Here is a 9,147-nt window from a genome sequence, read left to right as displayed (position 1 = left end):
GAAACGCTCTTGCCTGGTCGATGACCCACAGCCAGCAGTTCCTCTTTGACAGGAGGACTCAGAGCCTTGTCTCTCTCTGCTAGTTGCGGGATGAACTTCCCCAGCTGGTTAACCATTCCGAGAAAGCTCCTCAGCTCACTCACATTGGTCGGCTCCTCCATATTCCTTACAGCCTCAGTCTTGCTCGGGTCAGGACTAATGCCACTGGAGGAGAGGACATGACCAAGAAAGGTCACCTCTTCCTTCGACAGGTCACATTTGTCAATGTTAAGCGTAATGCCCGCCTTTTGGATCCTCGCCAGCACAGTATGCAGACGAGCGTCGTGCTCCTCTCGTGTTTGCCCCCAGACCAGTACATCATCCATGTGGCAGACGATTCCCTCGAGTCCCTCCGTGACCTCTGACACCATCCTATTTTGAAAGTGTTCGGGGGCAGAGGCAATGCCGAAGGGCAGCCGCTTGAAGTAGTAACGACCGAAGGGTGTGATGAATGTTGTGTATTTTGCTGAGTCTTCGGTCAGGGGTATTTGCCAAAACCCCGTGTTGGCATCCAACTTGCTGAATATTCTGGCTCCAGCCAGCATCCCCAGTGTTTCCTCCACCGATGGCAGAATGTACTTTTCTCGACACACCGACTCGTTGAGGTTAGTGAGATCGACGCATATGCGTACGGCTCCTGTCTTTTCCGGCACCACCACCATGCCTGAACACCAGTCAGTAGGCTCTTCAACCCTGGTGATCACCCCCAGGCCTTCCATGCGGGACAGTTCTCGCTCGACTTTACCCATCAGCGGCAACGGAATCCTTCTGGGTGTCTTCAATGAGAACGGTTGGGCCCCTGGTTTCAGCTTGATGGCATACTGCTGTCGTACCTCCCCGAGACCGTTGCATAGCTTCGGGTAGCTAGTCTTAAGTGTCTCTATGGTGATGCTGTCTAGCCGAACCACAAGCTCCAGCTTGCCGATAGCAGGCCTCCCCAGCAATGCAGTGTGCAGGTGTCGTGTGACGTACACATCCTCCATCACCCTTTTCTCTCCTTTCACCAGGAACAGCCCAGCGACGCCCACAACTTCTGGTGGACTCCTCCCGGGTCCCAGCAGTGGCTTGGTTGCTTTACGGAGGGTAGGTGGATCGCTGTCTCTATAGATCTCTTTAAACACGGTGTGGGGTAGGACTGTAACATCGGCGCCGGTGTCAATTTTGAATGACACGTTTTTATCATTTATGTCGATGTTTACCATCCATGGCACTCCATCGGCTGTAACGCTGCCTAGGAACATAACATCCTCGTCCTCTTCAACTTCCTGCACGGTTTTGGGTGATCTACACACACGCTTGTAGTGTCCCTTTCTCCCACATAAATGGCATTTCGCATCCTTTGCCGGGCAATCCTGCCTTGGATGGGACGGAGAGCTGCCACATTTATGGCACTGTACACTTTTCCCCCTGCTGTGTTGGGCGCTGTGTGTTTTGAGTTGGTGGCCATAAGCCTGGTGAGGTTTGTTTTTGGCACCTTTACTACTGCTCTTATATCATATATCAAATATATACAGCCGGAAACAGGCCTTTTCGGCCCACCAAGTCCGTGCCGCCCGGCGATCCCCGTACATTAACACTATCCTACACCCACTAGGGACAATTTTTACATTTTACCCAGCCAATTAACCTACATACCTGTACGTCTTTGGAGTGTGGGAGGAAACCGAAGATCTCGGAGAAAACCCACGCAGGTCACGGGGAGAACGTACAAACTCCTTACAGTGCAGCACCCGTAGTCAGGATCGAACCTGAGTCTCCGGCGCTGCATTCGCTGTAAAGCAGCAACTCTACCGCTGCACTACCGTGCCGCCCGTATACACTCTGTCCGCAGATTTAGCTTCACTTGTCTCTGTCCTGGTGTCACCTCGCAGAGAAGATTGTTGCCGTTTAACCTCCTCACCTCCTCGCCATATTGACGGCCTTTTCGAGCGTCAATTCTGCGTCAAGCTGCATACGTTCGGACAGCCGCTTATCCATCAGTCCGACAACAAGCCTGTCAGCTCGTCGTGTAGCACCCCGTAGTTACAGTGCTCTGCCAGCGCATATAACGCAGTGACAAAGGCATCCACTGTTTCCTGTTGCCCCTGCCTGCGCATGTTGAACTTGGCACGCTCATAGATTATATTTTTCTTTACTGTGAAAAATCATTGGAAGCCATCGCGCACCCCTATGTACGTTCCGCTTTGTGCTGTCAGGTTTAACCCGCGCAGAACATCGTCCGCCTCATCTCCCATGCAATAAATCAGCGTGTTAACTTGATTATCTTCGGAGCTGGCATTCAAGTTACTTGCCAGAAGGAACCTTTCGAACCTCCGTATCCATTTGGCCCACTCTTGCGGCTTTGAAAGGTCGAAGGACTCCGGAGGCTGGATGTTAAATGTAGCATTTAGTCCTACCGGGGGGCTCTCTGTGCGTTGTCGTCTTGCATGTCGCACTCTTCTTTCTCTTTTGCCGCCAACGATCTCCAAACGATAGTTGTTCGACTCAAAGTACATTTCACGCACCCTACAGGACTTCTGACACCATGTTGTGTTCTTTAAAAAGATACAGTGAGTCCGACTGTGTTTTTACGTGAGTGTTTATTCAACCGCACATCTGCTCCGCCGGGCTCCTCCCTGTCGCCCTCTGATGACCCCCTACCAATAGACCTGTGTAGTCTTAAAGGCACATTGCAATAACACCACACTTGTATGGTTGGATATTAAGCTTGGTTAGCTGGTAAAATAAATGATGAATGATAATGGTTTCAATAAGTATGTATTGTGTCCAGCTTAACATAGAGTATCCACACACTTGATCTGAGATGTAAACTGGATAGCCACAAACCATGGATGAGCCATGTGAAAGTGAGGGAAAGGCATTCATCCTGCAAGTGTAATCAAACAGCACATATTGTGGATGGGATTTCTCCTTGTTGAGTTCCAGTCATCATGAACATGCACAAGTTTGATCAAGGACCAATTTGACACCATTGGTAACAAATCAGTTTGAACTTTGACATCAGAATCCACTTCCAGCACCCACTTTCTGGAAGCCACAAGTCAGACTGAAATATATACTCAAGATATGCAGAGAAAATGAATGCTATATGAAAATAACAGATCTAATTGACCATCTCCCCGTAACGATTGACACACTTACTAACCAAGAACCTATCAATCTCCGCTTAAAAACACTCAATGAGTTGGCCTCCACAGCCGTCCGTGGCAATGAATTCTCCAGGTTCACCGCCCTCTGGCTAAAGAAACTCCTCCTCATCTCCATTTTAAAATCACGTCCCATTCTGAAGCTGTGCCCTCTGGTCCTAGACTTTCCCAATGCTGGAAACATTCTCTTCACATCCACTTTATCCAGGACTTTCATTATTAGGTAGGTTTCAACACGATTCCCCCACGAGTACAGGCCCAGAGCCATCAAAGGCTCCTCATACGTTAACCCAATCACCCCCAGGATCATTTTCGTAAACCTTCTCTAAACCCTCTCGAATGGCAGCATTCTTCCTCAGATACGAGGCTTAAAACTGCTCCAAATATTGTAAATATGGCCTGACTAACACCTTATAAAACCTCAGCATCACATCCTTGCTTTTATATTCTCGTCCTCTTGAAATGAATGCTAACATTGCATCTGCTTTCCTTACTACCAACTCAACATGCAAATTAACCTTTTGGGAATCCTGCACCAGTACTCCCAAAGATAGACACAAAGAGCTGGAGTAACTCAGAAGGTCAGGCAGCATCTCTGGAGAAAGAGGGTGACATCCTCCTTTATTTGTATCTGCCTTTCTAGCTCAGCCTTTAAGATAAATCATGAAAATTAAAAACATTAGGCATCTCCTGCCAAATCAGTGGAAACAAATACTGTACTTACATTTCAGGAAATTTGCAGTTCAACAACAGGCAATTTCCTGCTGCCGGAGATATTCCCCATTTGCAGTGGCATAGTATTGCTCAACTTGCCAGGACCTACATGCCTCCTGCAGCTAACGGCTAATCTTCCACAGGAAATTCTGCACTTCAATTTGCTTGCATAATCCCTGAGGAAGTAGTCAGTAGCACTAGATCATAATCCAAATACTGTACATGTAATAAACTACTTGATAAAGATTTATCAGCCAGCTCTCCTGTTGTAGTTTTGCAATTTGACTTTCTCCAACTCTGTACTCACAGAATGTGTTTTCCAGGATCAACATTAATAATAATCTGAACATTCTAGTTGTGAACACAGCATGAAAATGAGCATAAATAAGGCCCTGGTCAGTGGAAAATCACCACTCCATCAGTCCGTTTCCTTTAGGTTAAAAAATTATTTATTTGTTTGAGTCAAAGTTACACAAAAGGAAAAGAAAGCAGTTGGGAGTTGACAAGTGTCAAAGGATTTTACTATTTTGCAGAAGACATTTTAACTTCTTGCAGACTTCCCCATGCAGACAAAGAAACACCAAAATATCCAATTTGACTATTCTCACGAAGGAGTGAAACACAATCTTGGTCATTGCACTGAGCTCAGTGTGACCTGGCATAAACCAATATCAAACTGATGAAAATAACCAATAGCCAGACCCACAGACCTCAAATTCAAAATGGTCAATATACTTATTTTACAGTCGAACAGAAATCACTTGACAAACTGGCTCACAACTGGTCTTGATGTCGCCTTGTTGGGCGATAATCTGATGAACCCTGCGATGCATTTTATGCATTCTGCCTGATTTGAAAATAAAAGCCATCTAGGCTACATCCTATAGCACTAAGCTATTTTCTGACTGTACAACATTTGAGAAAAACTTGTCTGCAAGCTCACAATCTTCCATCTTGGTTTTCTGTTCCAATATTTTAAATATTAAACAAACATAGCTCTCTTTCCTAATCAAATATTATTTAAAATTATTGTGGTGTGGATAATTGCACACAGTACATTTCAAACTGATTAAACAATATAAAGAATTGCTAATCATACTTAATTTTAATGTAATTGATCTCATAATTTTATCCATATAGAAATAATGCAGATGGCTGATGCGACTGTTTTTAAATTAAATACATCACTGGCTTTATGATTATTAAAAGATATTACCAATTTAAAAACATGGGAATTAAAAATTCAGAAGAAATTAGCATCATTTTTAGCTTAGAATTGTCTTACAAACTCACGGAAACAAGCAAGAGATCTTGAAAGATAAAAAGTGGAAGCTTAAATATTACAGCCCTTGTGGATGTGATACCATTGACATATTTCCCTCTCTCGCCCATCACCTCCATTTTCCAACTACAAATTCATTGTTAAACAATTTAGTGGAAAAGTCAATGAACTGAGGAAGAACCCTTGGCTTAGCCTAGAGAGAAATAGAAATTTTATCGACTCATAGCAATAAAACAAATGACAAAACATATGGCTCCAACTGACTATGCTGGCTAGGTGTTTCTTCCCTGCCCTAACTGGAGTCTCCAACCCGGCTGGAAGATGCAGGAAGATAAGTGGCCCTAAATTGGAGATTATTCCTTTTCTACTGTGGTAAACAGTATTGCTTTTATTAGTTGATCTCCAGTAGCTGCCCTGTTTATCCCTAGCCGTCTCCCATTCAATTATTAACCCATGTCAAATCATTAGATTATGTTCAGAAAAATCTGCAAATAATCAGCACATCAGGCAGGATCAATCGAGGGGCAACAACAAAGTCAGCGTTTAAGGATTACAACATCTGCAGTGTTCTGTATATATAAATGTGCCTGTAAGTAGAGAAAACCAAGGTTTGCGGGGAGGGGGGGGGGGGGGGAGAGACGGGGACTACAAGTAGAGAATATAAGGTCCACAGAAATGCAAATATTTTCAATGGCTTGATTTGTAAAGTCTTGAAGAGGATGGTGGTTTCTTTACATTTAATCACTTGGCTGGCCAATGTGAACATCTTTTATGCAGCATTTTCTCTCAGGTTTTTTTGAAATATTAAACAAAACGTGAAAAATAATTTACATTCACATTCTGAATTTTTTTCATAAACGATGACAGCTTTACCTGTAAATTTACTCGCTACAATTAAAGGTTCTGATGTTAAGAAATAAAAATTGTTTCCTTGGCAGGTTCTTTAGACATTGGAAAACATTAAAATATTGCCCATTTTATAATCACGATTATATACAATATTTTTGTAGGGAAGGAAAGTAAACCCATTTCAAATGATAAGATTTGTAATTATCTAATAAGGGAAGAACATATATAAGCAGCTACTTCCATTTAATTTGCCAAGAAGAAGAACACAGGTGGAACTTATAAATGATGTCAGCCTATTAAGATAATTATAAAAACAGTGGATGCTTTAAAATGAATGAGATGTTTTTAAACTCTCATTGTTTTGAAATAAGATTTTAAAAATACCTCAAATAAACAATGAATAAATATAGCTCACAGCTCTGATTGTTGTTTGGTAGCAATCCAAAACTAAAGTAGGCTGCTAATAATTTTTCAGAATTTGTTTTCATGCGACTAAAATATTAACGCCCGTTTAAAATAAATGATTTACAATGACTAAGAACAAATAAGTATTCTGAGCTTTTGTCTGATCTAACATCAGCTTAAAAAAAATGTTCATCCTGCAAATTAGGTTGCGCCTGGAACCCGCTGCCATCAATAAAAATTGCCTTGTGGATTTTACTTCGTCATTCACATAGCATTGCCATTATCCAATTTTCAGAACACTTATTAGACTTGTCAGTGGTCACCATCAGTTCAGCTGGTAACCCCGAGTTTCCAATTGCCTGTCACTTTAATTCTCCATGAGAAAACCACCCTGACCTCTGTGTCTTTGGTGTCCTACATTACATTGATCTGAGGAAGCTCCACATAAACGCAAGATACATAATACTCAACTTGGCACATTTAAGTTTTCTGAACGTAACATCAAATTTAAGTTATAATCAACAATTACAGCTTTGTATCTGACTTCTAACACATTAGTTTCTTTCTCCCCTCCTCCAGTATTTCAAATTTTATTCACTTACTTCGACTTCCTCCATACCCCCACTACCATCTCAGCCGGCATCATCATCACCACTTGCATCATTCAATCACTTTCAGTCCCCACCCCATCACAAAGCTTTCCTTTTCTCTTCACCCATTGCCCTGCAACTAGTGTGTTTTATTTCTAACTTTCCGAGTTCTGAAGTACAGGCATTGAGCTGAAAAACTGGCCATGTTCCTCTCTCCACACTATTTCTTGTTCTTCACAATCGTCAATTGAGAAATGAAACACTAGCATTCATGTAGTTTAGCTAAAATATAAACCTTGCCCAATGACTTTTCAGAATACATTGGATCAGTAATTCCCATGACAATATTTAAAATAATGCAACATCAGGTATGAAAGTGAACAGTAATTTCAAAATCTGAGGATCGTTTAAGTCTCAGATAGTTGAGAGATTTGTTCTGGTCTACCTGTAAATGAAAGGATGATAATTGATAGGTGACAAGTCCTCATAAAAGGCTGTCAGGGTCTTTTTGCTATATATGCAAACACTGATTTTGACTCTATTATGCAGCATCTGGGGCTGAAAGAGGTGAGGGGAGAATCCTAGTTTATCAAAAGTCCAGCTATGCTCCCTTGTATCAAATGAGAAAAATACAGGGTGAAGTTTTCTTAAGATTTGCTGAACCATTTTGGGAGCACTAGAACTCCAAGCTTCTCTCACTGGAAGATTATTGGAACCTACCAAGTAATAATGGAATTAAAACCAAACCTACATTCCTCCATCGCAGAGTGCAAGATGGCAGTTAGTATAACAAAGAGCATCTATAACATACAATAAATGAATAGAGTGCAATAAGGCCAATGAATTAATTGCAAGAAACTGATTCTTTATCAAATTGATCAAACCAAATGTAGACAATTTTTTTTAACTGTTAATTGTAAATTATTGTATTCTTTTATAACTAAGCCCAGCTCGGGTGGACATTTCAATAAAGAATGATACTATTGTCCTTATCATTGCCTCTCTTAGAAACATAGAAAATAGGTGCAGGAGTAGGCCATTCGGCCCTTCGAGCCTGCCCCGCCATTCAATATGATATTGGCTGATCATCCAGCTTGGTAACCTGTACCTGCCTTCTCTCCATACCCCCTGATCCCTTTAGCCACAAGGGCCACATCTAACTCCCTCTTAAATATAGCCAATGAACTGGCCTCAACTACCTTCTGTGGCAGAGAATTCCACAGACTCACCACTCTCTGTGTGAAGAAATGTTTTCTCATCTCGGTCCTAAAAGACTTCCCCCTTATCCTTAAGCTGTGACCCCTGGTTCTGGACTTCCCCAACATCGGGAACAATCTTCCCGCATCTAGCCTCTCCAACCCCTTAAGAATTTTATGTTTCAATAAGATCCCCCCTCAGTCTTCTAAATTCCAGCGAGTATAAGCCTAGTCTATCCAGTCTTTCTTCATATGAAAGTCCTGCCATCCCAGGGATCAATCTGGTGAACCTTCTCTGTACTCCCTCTAAGGCTAGAATGTCTTTCCTCAGGTACCGAGACCAAAACTGTACACAATACTCCAGGTGCGGTCTCACCAAGGCCCTGTACAACTGCAGCAGAACCTCCCTGCTCCTATACTCAAATCCTCTTGCAATGAATGCTAACATACCATTCGCTCCCCAGTTTGATTCCAACTGGCGCTTCTATTTTCCAAAAGGTGGTTGACAACAAAATATTTTATCACATAATGGGAGTCTTACAACACTAAATCAAGCCCTTTGACTCAAATTGTCCATCCAAGATACCCCATCTAAGCTAAACCCCTTTGCCTGTGTTTGGCCCACATCCCTCAAAACCTTTCCTATCCATGTACCTTTTAAATGCTATTATAGTATCTGCTTCAACTACTTACTCTGGTAGCTTGTTCCATATACCCATCACCTTCCGGGTTAAAAGGTTGTTTCGAGTTTGTCCCTCTCTCCTTAAACATATGTCCTCTGGTTTTTGATTCTTCTACTCTGGATAAACAACTCTGTGCATTCACCCCGATCTATTCCCCCTCATGATTTTATTCATATCAATAAGATCACCCCTGTTACCTGCACTCCCAGGAATAACGTCGTTGCCTGTCCCACCTCGCCCTAT

This window comes from Rhinoraja longicauda, chromosome 30 (genome assembly GCF_053455715.1).
Source record: "Rhinoraja longicauda isolate Sanriku21f chromosome 30, sRhiLon1.1, whole genome shotgun sequence".
NCBI classification, from domain to species: Eukaryota; Metazoa; Chordata; class Chondrichthyes; order Rajiformes; family Arhynchobatidae; genus Rhinoraja; species Rhinoraja longicauda.
Note: the sequence above shows the minus strand (reverse complement) of the source record.